We start from the raw sequence: 14,779 nt of genomic DNA on the forward strand, positions 1-14,779 counted from the left end.
TGAACCAGGTTTACTCTGTACACTTTACCCTGTAGAAGCTTTGCCAGTTTTTTGAGGGTTCTCTGTTAAAAAGTGACGGCAGAAGACTGTTTTTCCCCCAACCGTGGATGAAAACATTCAGTGGTGGACAAAAGTACAAGAATCCTGTACTTAAGTAAGAGGAGACATTTGGTAACATGCTAGTATAAAAGTAGAAGTCTTGAGTTGAAGTACAAAAGTACCTGCTTTTAACTGTATTTAAGTGTCAAAAGTAAAAGTACCGAGTTATTTCTCAGTTTCTAGAGACCATTTCCGGCTGCGGACCAAAACAAGACGCCGTCCGCTTAAGGGGCGTGTCTATATACGACGCGGGACGTGAATGAACCCGTTAATCATAAAATCATCGATTTAAAATTTGTTCTAAAGTAGGTTACTCTCGTAAACTCGCTTCTAAAAACGGGATAATTCCGTGAAGTAGGACAGACTGATGTTAAAATAGTCCTTGTGACGCACATTCCCGCTCAAAAGTAATATAAAAACAAACAAAACAAAACAAAACAAAAAACCCAAACAGTAAATACAGAGATGAAATGCTTAAAATTAGCTGCAACACGAACTGGAAAAAGAAGAAGAGTGGGAATCTCATTGGTTTCATTCGAACCTGCTGTAAATAGACAAATCGATATGCTTCTGTAAATATAGACAGCGAGCTTTCTTGGACAAATAAACGTGATTGGTTTACTGTAGATTTGTAAGTGTGTTGTATTTAGATGATATTTCAGCCAATCCAGTTTGGTCCTGCTTCAGAGTGACATGGTGCACGATGAAATGGAGTAAAAGTAGGATATTTTGCTTGGAAATGTAAAAAGGGAGAAAGGCAAAAAAGGGAATACTTTAAGTACAGATACTTTAAAAAAAAAAAAAAAAAAAAAAGTACTTAAGTAGAGTGACGTATTATTGTACTTCATTATTGTACTGTCCACCATGAGAAGTGAGTCATGTGACGCCACGTTTGTTATCTTCCCAACATATCCAATTTATTGCGGTAAGACTCAGTACGCGTCAACTCCCAAATTATAGATCGATGCACTATCTTTAAAAAGAGAATCGAGATGCATATTTCAATCAATTTTTCCTCCTCCATGTATAAAAATAAAAAATAAAATAAAACGCAGCTGGAATGCCGACATGAAAAAAGGGTTTAAAAAAAAAGAAAAAAAAAAAGAAGTGAAATTCTGTTTACTTCGCTTCTAGTTACGTGAAATAGAAAAACATCAGGAACTGAAAAGAAACTTTTGTCTAAGGAAGAAAAATTCACATGCATTTTTAAAATAAAAGTCTACACGGAGGACAGGAAAGCAAGAACAGCAGAAGGGGATAAACACGCACTGTTGTAGAAACTTCTCGGATGCCTGAATGAACTGGCAATAAGAAGGAAAATTCGGAATCATAGAGCCATATTTCTGGAAAAAAACATCGTCTTAGTTTCGATTCTACAAACGTCTTTTTTTTTTTATTTTTATTTTTTTTTGTTTGTTTTTTTTAAATCCAAGCCGTTTAACAATCCCGGGTTTTACAATTTGTAAGATCTTTAGTTGTGCCTCTCTGTTGGCCGAGGTATGAAATTAATCTTTATCCCTGTTTTGTCGCTTTGGCTCCTCATTCACAGTGTATGTTGGTAATTAGCTCTGTGGTTTGATTCCAGGCTCTTTCGCAGCCTCCCGTGTGCCAACTCTCTCTCGCCTCGCATGGCTGGATTCACGCTGCACGCACCGGCTTAGCGTTCCTCCTCACACCCACACAGGGCGTTCGCAGCGCTGGCCTAAAAAGACAGCACTTTAAAACACAGTTACTCAGCCCTCATTGTTTTGTTCTGCACAATTAAAAAAAAGGAAGAAAAAAAAAAAAAAGAAACCTCTCTTCTTTTTATTTACTGAAGCAAAGAGAGGCTCTTCTCCCCTCCCTCGCTCTTTCAGCCTTGGGAAAAGGCAAGCACAGGCTGGCTAATTTGGAGGGACATTTTGTTTGCATATAGGCTTACTTTGGGCTTCGGTTCAAAGTGCTGAGCAACACCAGCTAATCCAGACGAGCTGCTAACTTTAAATAAAAATCAATCACGAGAGAAGCCAGGAGAGGATGCCCTGACAGTCCAAATTACTGCTTTGGGGTTAAAAGGCCATATGATTGCTAAGGAGTTTTAAAAAAAAAAAGTGCTAAACTACTTTGGAGAGTGACTTATCAAAACTTTCTGAGGAGTAAGAGAGGATAATCTTATCATTCTAAACAGTTTTCTTTTAAATACAGGAGTGAACAGGGAAAAAAGTAAGAGTTGAGCAAGAACGATTAATAACAAATATAGCTGCAAGAGGCGAATAAGGGGTCCAAGCACTATGTGATGGTATTTGGCAATGATATAAAAGAGATGATTTGAAGAGCATTTTAGCTCATCTTTCAATTACAGCAGCACCTAAGCAATCACATAATGGTGAACTTTAGGAAGTAGTTATAAGCTCACCCACCCAAGTTTGGTGTTAATACACCAAAGCATTTCTGAGATACAGCCTCATATCCTGCTTGGCATGTTTGCCACCGGCTTCATTAGTGCGCTACTGACACGAACGTTACGAAGATAAAACTAAATCGGTTGAAAACAGTTTAAAACCCAGTCATGATCATGATGCTACAATGATGATGGGAACAAATTTGTACAGTAGTTCCGTCTGCAAGGCAAATCACAGGTTTGTATTAATGCGCTCATTCTAACATGCTCGTTTCTATAGTAACGACTCATTCACATGGACTTGTAGTGGCGGACACGCCAAACAACCTAAAACTAATAATAAACAACACAGCATAATCAGCATGTAATCACTGATGTGCTGACATTTGGTGGGAGGAGACATTTAACATTTAATGGAAGGAGTCTCCAGTGTCAGCATTTTGTAAAAGGTCAGTTTTCCTGGTTTCGGCCACGGGAAAGTCTTACACTTTCTTGGTAACCCGACACGTGATGGGGTTTTCTATATTAACTTCGGGAGCGAGGGAGAGAGAGAGAGAGAGAGAGAGAGAGAGAGAGAGAGAGAGAACTGCTGAGGGAATGACTGTTTACAGCTGCTAAATTTGTAAGCGATGACAGGAACTAACTTGCTTTTGTGGATGTTCGACAACATTAAATGCAACTATAAAAGGTTAACGATAGTATCCATTGGAAAATTTCTGTGGTATAAAAGGAATAAAACACTCTGGGTCACGGCGTTATAGAAAAACAATCAACTTCAAGGTCGTATCTGTACCTCTGCCTTGCGTTGGGCCAAACCACACCTCCCTGATGTTAATTATTTTCCTATTACCGAACACAACCGGTCTTGTTTAACTCCTTAATCAACCCCTTCCTAAACATGCATATGCACACACACGTCAGGTTTTTCGACCAAACAAAAACTGCAAATAGAAAGGTTGTGTATTTTTTGTGGGGTTTTTTTCCCCCCTTCACTAAAGCCATAATTGACTTACAAATCAGTTTTGCTTGAGGAAAACGAATCAGTTCAGCAATGCAAGTCAGTTCTGTAATTTCACTTATTTCTATTTAGATAGTGCACTCTTTCTTTATTGTATTCTGTATATCACGTCCAATTTATACAGGTAAATGAATAAAAATATAGCTTTAAGATTTTGGAGCTATGGAGAACGATGAGTTTCTGCTCTAAACCACAAACGTTAAACAAACATACAACTTCTTACTAACTACACTTCATCCTTAAGGCGGAACAACAAACCCTACCGCTCATTATTTACCATCAATACCAAGTTTTTTTTTCCACCCTGAACCAGTAAGCAGTGTTACCAGAGAGATCCCCAATGCCTTCCAGACATCTTTGTGTTCCCCCTGAACCCTTAGGCCTCTCCACCCCAACAGAACCCGATGTGGGGAAGTCTCTGTAGAGCAACTAGCCCCTATCGATCCCCTTTAAAGCTGCTGAATAATAAATCCCCGCACCCCCAAAGAGCTCAACAGAGCCTGGGGATGGGCTTAAACCCCACTAATTACATCAGCGCTGAAAGGAAATCATTGATCAACAGCATTATGGGATACTAAACTGCCCCACGAAACTGGATCAAAGTCAGTGAAGTGGCTTAGTGGGCTCTCTGAGGAGCTGACCCATAGGGGGATTAAAAAACCCTTGACAGATGCTGCTATAAACACATACGCATGCATGCATGCATCACAAATACGCGTACACGCACACACACAGAGCGCGTCGCTAACAAGGACTGTAAAGTTCACCGGAGTGCCCTTTAGGTCTGGAACTTACAGCAGGTCAGATGGTATTCCTGTCTGTTACTTCATCACACTGAGAGCCACGGACACATCTGATTATCATCATATCAGAATCGCCATTTTAAAAAGTAGCCTGAAATTCCATGATACGCTGTATATTCTGTATAAGTGGTGATGGTTGTAAAAAGTGTACATGAAGATAAACTGGGCAACAATCATGCTGGTTAAAGTTCATAAACCTTCAAAATATACACAATATATTTTATACACAGTGCTGTGAAAAAGTATTCGCCCCTATCCTGAGTTCTTCTGTTTTTCTCGAAGCAAAAAAATAATAATTATCCAACATCGATCACCCATGTGAAAAATGAATTGCCCCCTTAAACTTAAGCTCTGGTTGTGCCACCTTTAGCAGCAATAACTGCAACCAAACGCTTCCGATAACTGGAGATCGGTCTTTCACAGCACTGTGGTAGAATTTTAGCCCACTCTTCTTTGCAGAACAGCTATAGTTCAGCCACACTGAAGGGTTTTTGAGCCAGAACTGCCTGTTTAAGGTCCTGCCACAGTATCTCAATCGGTTCAGATCAGGACTTTCATTAGGACTCTCCAAAACTTTAACTTAGCTTTTTTTGAGCCATTCAGAGGTGGACCTACTCCTATGCTATGGATGATTGTCTTGCTGCATAATCCAGTTGTGCTTGAATTTCAACTTATGGACTGAAGACCGGACATTCTCCGTTAGGATTTTCTGGTAGAGAGCAGAATTCATGTTTCCCTCAATTACTGAAAGTTGGCCAGAACCTGAAGCAGCAAAGCATCCCATTGCAGGGAACAATCGCGCATCCAAACACCCTTCACAACCTATGGACAACTCAGACAATTTACAGACAAGTCAATCAGCCTACACTGCATGTCTTTGGACTGGGGGGAGGAAACCGGAGAACCTGGAGGAAACTCCCGAAGCACGGAGAGAACATGCAAACTCCGCACACACAGAGCGGAGGTGGGAATCGGTGGCGAAGATCAGATCTCAAAGAGACTGAACCTGCAACATGCAACACCAATTATAGGTGAGGAGAAAAAAATGTTTTGGTATGAATAAATCTTAATGTTAAAATGATCGTTTTCGGCATCACTCATCAAACTTTTTTAACGGAAAACGTTTCCAATTGGTCATTTTGACCTAGACAGAACATACACATAATTTGTGCATATTGGGCAAGACAGAGCACCTACTGACTGAAAGCCTACTATAGGTGTCTAGAGACTGGAGAATAGCAGGCCCCCGACACCCTTCATGCACATGTAATGATCTATACCTAAAGCTTGCTGGAGGGCTCAGCTCTTGAAATCCACCCGAGATTCCTTCTCCAGTAAACAGGAGTGCGAGTGTATGTGCAGAAGGAAGTATTTGCAAGTGGTCTTAACACTTTTTTTTTTTTTTTTTTTAGAAAACTATCCACATGGCTGAATGCTTATCTAGTCCATACAGCTTCGCTAATATCATTATAGCTAAAACATTTGCAAAGCACCAAGATCTGGTGAATTTTATAGGCTTAAGTAGCTTCCAAACTGTGATAGTCCTCGTCTTGTGCCTAAAATCTACTTAACCACAAATCCTGGGCTTACATTTAAGTGACATAAGCTTGCAAATTTGTTGCACAGGGTTTACACGGAGTCTTTCTTCATCAGGACTGATATCGAGTCTGTGTTTCAGCACGCCCCCTCTACTGCTCACGATCGCTGGTGACAAAAGTAAAAAAAAAAGATGCTAATCTGCTATCGGTGCATCTTAAACACGAGTGATTACACCTATAATCGTGCCGCTCGTAAGCCGTCTGCGGCTGCGAGATAAAGTGGGTTGGGGAGAAGGAGAATGGAGAAAGAAGCGCGAAAAGATTGGATGGTTACAGATTACTCGCACAATAAAAAATAGTTTTTGTCCAAGATGGTGTCCCGCTCTTTCTTCTCGCTCATACACGCTCTATCCTGGGATCCGGCGACAGATTCGGCTAATGCGGCCTTATCGAAGCCCGGTGCTGGCGGCCAAGGCCAAGTGGAGATGTTTACAAGGCGAGGACAAGGCAGAAGTGGGGGGGGGGGGGGTTTGGGGGGAATCTAGTGGTAATTCCTCGGTGGGTGTAATCCAGGGGGATTAGAAGTGTGCGCATAGGGGGATTATATATTTATCGTTAGATGCTCATCTGTTTGCACAGCGAATGGAAGAGGAAGCAGTGGGGCATTACAGGAGATAGACCAAGACAATAACAGGAATTAAATGCTTTCTCTCTCATTAATCTGCACCTCCATCTCCCGAGTTGTGTCGGGTTCAGTGTTTGTGTCTTATTACTAGCAAACAGTGATGCCAGGAACCAGGAATGGAAGGCTTTTCCCAGGGAGTCGGCAGTGTCTTGCTCTCCTCCATCTCTCTCTTATGATCTTAAGCACTGAACATTTCTGATCCACAAGTATTTGTTTAAATTTGTGTTTAAAAAACAAAAACAAAATATTGATCAAGACAATAAAGTGTGAATAAAGTGTGCGCACACAGGAGGAATACGGTCCACCATTCAATCCCAGACCACATAGTAACATACTAAACAGCCTGGCAATATAGTACACATCATAAAGTCTCAGAAAAAAGGGTACTAAACTGTACCATTCCTCGTCACTGGAGTGATATTCTCAGGGGTCCCCCTTTTATACCTTTAGTACGCAGTCCCGCCAGGATTTCGCAATTGCAGAAATGAATGCAAAATCAAGCAAACGCCGCAATTTTTAAAAAATGACTGCAGATTTTGGCCAAAAAAGCGTTATGTGACGTCATCACAGCGCGTATTCCGTCAAAGCCCTCTTCGATTCACGTGCGTTGAACATGAGGACAGCTAAAAGGTCTCATTTACCAACAAATATCACTGCGAAAGACCGTGCAGAACTATTTCGTGCGATTGCAATTTTGCCAATTCAAGTAGCAAAATCGAGCATTTTTGGCCACAACAATCACCAGTATTCTGACAAAATATTTAGTATGACGAATTATTTTCTGTACGAAAACCAATAATGATTGCCATGGTAACTGGCCATTCAGCATCAATGCAGATGAAACGCATAGTTAGCTTAGCTTTACTACTTGCAGAAGGGTAGCACGTGACATCCTTGACTAGATGTACTCTTCCTTAACAGTCCCTCCAGGATTTCTACATAATCTTGCAGTAGTAGTAAATCAAACTTTAAAAAAAAAATCTCCTAACATCAACATTACTGTCTGTGAAACAAGATTAATCAGTTATAACATTTATAAAACATTCATTCTAGCCTTTTCTCCTTCTCGTGCAGCGAGAAAAAAAAAATACAGCTGGTCAAGTTACAGAGAAATCGATCCTGTCCATTTACTTCTGTTACAAAACACTGACACTGGAGACTCCTTCCATCAAATATACGTCAAATAATATATGTTAAATATCTCCTCACAGAAAACATCGCCGTATCAACAAATACGTGTTTTTCTTTGTGAAATAAACACAAACGCTTTTAATCTTTTAATCTATTTATTATCGGAAGCATTCACCTTACAACTTCCTGTCAACTAGGCATTCCTCTAAAACCGATATCAGGATGAGGATTTACAGAAACCTGTGATGTGAATTACAGGCAACATTTCTGTCAGAGCTGCTGTTCGAGAAAAGGAAATCAGCACCATCTGACCAATCAGAACGGAGGATTCAACGGCGCTGTGATATAACGGACAATAAAGGCAGTCTTTCTTTTCATCAAAGAAAAGAAAAAAAAAACACAGAAAAGACACGTGACTGTATAATGTTTTTGTTTGTTTGTTGTGGGAACAGAAGAACCAGAACATGCGTCACTACGTTATCTAGATGTACATATCCGTTCTTGTCCACACACACGTGCCATACAGATGGAGCATAAATAGAGTCCCTGTTTGGAGACGGATGAGGAAGGGAGGGGAAAAAAAAAGAAAAAGAAAAAAGAATGCTAATATATGTGCTGGGGAAAAAAAATACGAGGGTGGGGGGAAAAAAAAAAAACAAAAAAAAAAAAACCCTAAACTAACATTAATTCATCCACAGCACTTTCTGCAGGAGATGAAAGAACCATGATGTACTTTCGACTATTTATTTATCCTTAAACGAAGGAATGAGCCACATACTTCTCCAAGGCCCTGATTGCTGCTTGACTAATTAGACAGAAATGTGCAGGAAAAAGAGAGGGATTAATTGTTTATTTCTCTTCACCAGCACTGAAAGTTGGACGAGGGTTTTTTCTTTTTTGGTAAAGATGTGAAAGTGGATGAGCGAGGAAGAGAGAGAATGAGAAAGAGAGAGAGATAGGATGTCAAATGTGTTTTCGGCGTGCCATCAATCTCATGGACAGGACGTTGATGTCTCTGTCATCAGTGGACCAAACCACGGCAGCGGCGGGGGTAGAGTTGTTATGTCTAAATTCGCCGGACAGATCCACTGCCAAATGACGCAGGGCAGAATGACTGAAGCGTGTGTGAGCGTTTCAGCCCAAGTACAAGCAAGCTGGAAAAAAATGGATCGGACCGCCGCGCCAACCGGCAACAAGCGAGGCGTATAAAACGCCGCCAAACGACTCGGTCAAAGATGTTCATTTTTCAAAAAAACGTTTCAAAAAGTGGTGGCACACAGTTGCTTGAGATTTTCATTTAAACAAATCTGAAGCGCTAAATTAGCAGGTAACACGAACTGCTCCGCTGTGGAGAGAAGCCGTAATGGCGCTTGGTGAAGGGAACGATGTGGGTTAATGTGAAACATGTGTATAGAAATGTGTGAGGAGAGAACGAAGGAGAAGTTAATCTGAGAGCCAGACAAATGTATGTGAAATCCATTACAGAGGAGGAAAAAAAAAAAAAAAAACAAAAAAAAAACACCACTCCCATCCATGCCATCTGCTGTGGACCTGCAAGTCCATATTAGAGAGGGCAGGTGTCTAAATATTTATAAACCGTGCTAAGTTTATTCCTGTAGTTTCTACACGGGGAAAAAAAAATATTCCTCGTTAATCGAATACAAACTAACAATCGCTTTGAAAGCGAAAAGACAGAGGAAACGATTAGATGCACTTGCAACATGCATGCTAATGCACTTTCGCACTTAAGCTGAGATTCACATGCACTCGCAGTCCTGCATGCTCTCACACACACAGTACTGAAGGCAGTTTGCAAGTGTTCTACACTGTCCCTTGATAAAGCAGGTGCTTCATCAGAATCAGTGAGACATGAAATTGTCCCACAACTGTTTTTTTTTCTTTCTCTCTTTTCCTCTCTCTCACCATTTGAACAGATTTAAGCCAAGACCCTTTCAGTCTTGCCACTCGCTAACATGTTCCTTTGGCCGGCTCGCGTGATTATGAAAATGCACTTCACCCCATTAATCAGCATGTCTAATAAATCCTCGTGCCTCCTCCCTGACAGAGCATCAGTCAGCGGCTGGCGGAGCACCCACGGGACGGGGTCAATCACAAACTCATCAAATGCGTCATTTCGCCTCTCCATTTAGACAAGCGGCGCTTGTTTATGGGAAAGATATCAGGTGTTCTGGAGCGAGGGAGCGGCGCTGAAACACCAGCGCCATTAATCAGGCCTTGATTGCAGGCGACGAGCAAGGCTGTTTATCCTAATTTCATTCATTTCGATCAACAAAGCAAACGCGAGCGTACGCAGCCATTAGCGGCGGCAGGATGGCACAATTATTTCCTTGTATTAAATAAAGTGATGATGAATGGGTCGGGGCAAACTAAAACAAAGAGAATTTTATTACTTCAAATTAGACCTCTGACTCCCCCTTGCTCCCTCCTCCACCTGACTAAGGAACGGTGGCGTATGAAAGGAGGCCTTTTAAAAACTTTGGATGAAGGACAGCCAACACAAAAAGCAAAGAATTTGGGTTTTTCAAACCTGCTTCCAATTATCGGCGAACTCTTAGTCGTTTTTTAGTATTGAAATCAGTGGGCGAGCTAGTTAAGGCTGTCAACGTCAATATGAAGGCAGACGAAGAAGGCAGTTGGATTAGTTGGTTTTGATCATGGGAGACTAGCCATCAAAAAGCCCTAGTGGCATGTCTACGTGCCGCAACAGCATGGGACTGCGCACGCCACGTCTTTGGTCATTTAATGAAAAACATATCCTGTTAATAGGTGGGGTGGAGGGGGTTGGTGCAGGGACGGGTGGACAGATAGTATGGCTAATAAGCCTGAAAGCTAATGGGCTGCAAAATCAGTGGTGGTATGTCAATAGGTCAACACTGATAGACGGTCACCTTTTGCCGGTTGCAGGTAAATTTAATAACAATAAATAAATAAGCAAATAAATAGGATTTATTATATTATATACAAAAATAGGTCAACATTGATAGACTGACACCTTTTTCCACTTGCAGGTAAATGTAATAAAAATAAATAAATAAACAAAAAAACAGGATATATATTATATACACACACATACATACATACACATACATACATGCATACACACACACACACACACATATATATATATATATATATATATATATATATATATATATATATATATATATATATATATATATATATATATATATATATATATATACACACATACACACACACACACACACACACATACATATAAGATGGGGTCTTGTTGTTCTACCATTAGATGTATGAATGCAGTCCTAAACTCCTTTTCTTAAATTCTTAAATGAGTATTTTCTTCCACTTACACAAAGGCATCCGTTATTGAAATCAGTCGGGAAGCTGGCTAAATCTGTCAAAAACAATCCAGAGTGCAGGGATGCTGCATTATAATTGTAACAAAATGAACAAAAAAGCATTAAAACTGTCATTCAAACCTAGGTTTTATAATTTCATAATCTGGATAAACTATCCCTCAATAACCAAAGATGATATATTACTGTCTTGCTCCTAATTAGATAAAATGGGGTTTAAATGGACCTCATATAAATGTGCCAGTGGAAGAAAGAAGAAACGCTCAACATTCCCACTCTCCAACAGCGCCAGCCAGCCAGCCAAAGTAACTAAATTAAGCAAAGTTTACTCACCAGTAAATGCTTAGCACGATTTAAGGTGATTGCAAATTTGCTTTCATTCCACTTCAATGGCTCGCCTGTTTGAGGCTCATCTGCAAATAATTAGTGCAGACATGTGCATCGAAAATTATTTATGCCATATGTTCTGACAATGACGCTAGGTAGCGAATGAAAAAAATATTCTATTGTTGTTTTCTTATGGTAATTTGTACATATTGAGGGAAAAAATCACCAGGTGGTTGGAAATACCACCAGCAACAAGTAAGGAAGAAAATGAAAAGAGAACGTTAACGGTGAGGGTGCAGGAGCAAAGCGGGAGAAATTATTCGGTTTGGATCAGAACACACTCGAGAGTCCACCAGATGCTGCCTGGAATCTGCCAATATAGAAAGAGCCAAATTCGCACACGTATTTTAACTTCTCTGCCATCACAGCCAATTCCCTTGCTGCACTCGATTTCACACACCTTTTTTTCCCCCCGTACTCAACGTACATCCAAACCTGTCTTCAACTCACAGATTTAAAACAGATGGATGTAATAAACTAAGAGGCTTTGGTTGGAAAAGAAAATTCAGTGTAACAATATCCACATACACACATAACTGTAATTTGCTGAATTTCTCAACAGGTTTTCATCTTGCTGAAAACTTTCACGATACTGCACGTTGGGAGCAGTCTCCAGTCTTACAAAATACCAAATACAATATGCCAACAAAAAATTTGGATTGGCTTGAAATTTTGGCTGAAGAATGCAATACACCAAAAGAAAAAAAAAAAAAAAAAAAAAAAAGATACTAGACACGCACATTTTCGTTCTCCGACGTATGAACAAAGTAAATGTTCTCAAAACGTACAACGGCTGAGCATTCGGTAGACTACATTCACTATGACCCTTGTTTACGACCCTAGCTAGTGTCTTGAGGGTGACCCCGGAGCCAGTACGTGGCTGTGGGTGCCACTGGATTTCGGACAATTCTCCTCCATGCTAGATAATCGAGGACAAACTTCCCAGCTTATTCGATCGCTCAGATCATTTTCAGTTTGCTTGTTCAACATCTTCTGTGGCGCAGCACTTCCCAATGTCTCCAATGGCATTCGTCCTGCACAAGTAGCTGGAATCATCATAACCATAGTAGGAGTTCCTCCTCAATTATGGGTTGCTGTTCACATCTTAGTAATGGTATCATTCTGAGCAGGTTCCAGATCACTGATCCATACAACAGTACTGGCAAGATTAGTGTTCGGAGGAGGCGTATCTTGGTCTTGATGGATATATTCATGTCTTCCACGTACACCACTTGTAGCAGACCACTTTCTGTTCCGGGACCAGCCAGATTGGTGATCTCCTTATTTGTTTGGATTTGGACCCTATCAAGGTTTGGGATCCATCAGTTGCCTGTAAATTACAGGTTCCCAACTCTTGTCAGGTGCTGGCCCCAAGGGCATGCTTTTTGTGCAGTTATTTAGAGCACACGTTCCCAACCCTGGTCCTGGAGTACCCCCTGTCCTGCACATTTTCATCTTTTTTTTTATTCCTGCTCAACACACCCACTTCAGGAAGGCAGAACAAGGGGTACTCCAGGACCAGTGTTGGGAACCTATGCTTGAAATAACTTCACAAAAAGCATGCCCTTGGGGCCTCCACCTGAGTGACAGGTACAGCTTTCTCTGATGCCAATTCAAGGCTGCACAACCTGTCCTAAACCTTTTCATACACAGATGACACAACTCACATCTTTTCGAAATACATACCTCTGTATAAGACATTTGGAGAAAAACAGTCACACACACACACACACACACACACACACACCACGTCTGAACAGACCGCCAGAGCGATTTGTAGACTTTCAGCGTCATAAAACATCTGCCTCAGTCAATTGGACATGAACCGTCTGCGAAGCGCTCCGTACCGGAATGGGAATCCGGGGCATCAGTCATTCTGCCAGCATGTTTACCTAATACAGCTAAGTGACTGAGGTGAGTGATAAGAGCTTATTCAGGTATTTCAGGTCCGGAGAGCTCTCTTTTGAAGGGTATAATTACCCTTGATGGAACAGTTGACTGGAACAGTGAGGTAATAGCACATAAATCTCCGGTGATCAATGGGTACCGGCTGCAGATTACAGAGCGCCACTCCGTGATTAGCCCATCTTTAAGGCAGCTACCAGAATTTCCACCTTTATGGACTGTGGGTTGCGCTCTTTGTGTTTGTACAACAGTAGTGTTTGTGTCTGGTGTATAATTAAGAAATAGAACCCTTGCAAAGAAGAGCTCGGTCACCTGATCCAAAACCGGTACTGAAATACAAAACAAGACTAAACTTGTTTGCTGAATTCTGTCAGCAAACAATCTTTGAAGGTGTATTTTTAACAATATTTGAAGGTGTATTTTGCAGGTGTATTTGAAGTAAATACACCAGCATTAACTAACTGCTCATGTGCCAAAATGAAAATTCTTGGCTGAAACCAAGACCGAAACCAAATATGAAGCGCTGGAATGATGGACTTTACAGACTAGCTTCACCTGTAGATTCCAGCACGATCATTTTGCTTTTGATTCTGGGAAAAATCTAGTCAGTTTATATCCAGGGACATTTCGATTTATCACGCAGCATCTATTATCATACATTTCTCTCTCCTTCTCGAATCAGACATCATTTATTCAGCGGGCATCTAGTGTTAGGGTTGGCAATTAATTACGTACTAAATTAGATTTCTGTAAGCATGTAAAATCAGAATTGGAACAAAATGACGCATACTAATATTTAGTACTAACACAACAAAAACACACTTTGTCTTTGACCCATACTTGCAGTATAGACACACTGATTACATACACCAATCTAGTAACTAATCACTAGCCACTTTTTAACTAATATTTGAAATAATTGAATCGAATCGCATCAATAATGCTTTTATAAAGTTTGTAAAGTTTCTTTTTGTTGGGTTCACTTGTATTTTCTGAGCTCTGGCCGTAACACAGCAGTTTTTAAAATTTTTTTTCTAAACAAAGTCTTTTTTTTTTTTAGCTTAATTGTAAGAATTTGTTTAGTTTGATGCTTTATATTTGTTTAGTGTTTTGCTTTTAAAATTGTAAAACAGTACTTAAACACCGTTCAATGCTTTAAGAAATGTAATAGAAATGTACACCGTGGGAGTGTCCTTGTGTACGACTAACATTTCCGACCGGCATTGTTGATCTTTCGTCTGAAAACGCAAAAGCCGAAACTGTGCTAGCGTTATTTCAACCCCGGCACGCTGATAATCAACTGAACGCTCCGGTTGTGTACTAGAACTCAGGCCGTAAGTCGTTCATTATTTATAACATAACATTTCTTACCTAAAGTTAACACTTTAACATACACCGTAATATACTGTAACTGCTGGGAGAATTTCACTGTGCTGTAATGTATACGTGATTAATAAAGACTCGTTGTCGTTAT

General features: G+C 40.4%; 1 protein-coding gene across 2 annotated transcripts in view; it reads right to left on the minus strand.

Annotated features, from left to right (window-relative positions):
• Nucleotides 1-14,779, minus strand: part of rsrc1 (arginine/serine-rich coiled-coil 1) — a 155,956-nt gene that overhangs the window by 48,262 nt on the left and 92,915 nt on the right. The gene's annotated exons all lie outside the window — the stretch shown is intronic.

The sequence above is a fragment of the Ictalurus furcatus genome, chromosome 20 (assembly GCF_023375685.1).
Source record: "Ictalurus furcatus strain D&B chromosome 20, Billie_1.0, whole genome shotgun sequence".
Classification (NCBI taxonomy): Eukaryota; Metazoa; Chordata; class Actinopteri; order Siluriformes; family Ictaluridae; genus Ictalurus; species Ictalurus furcatus.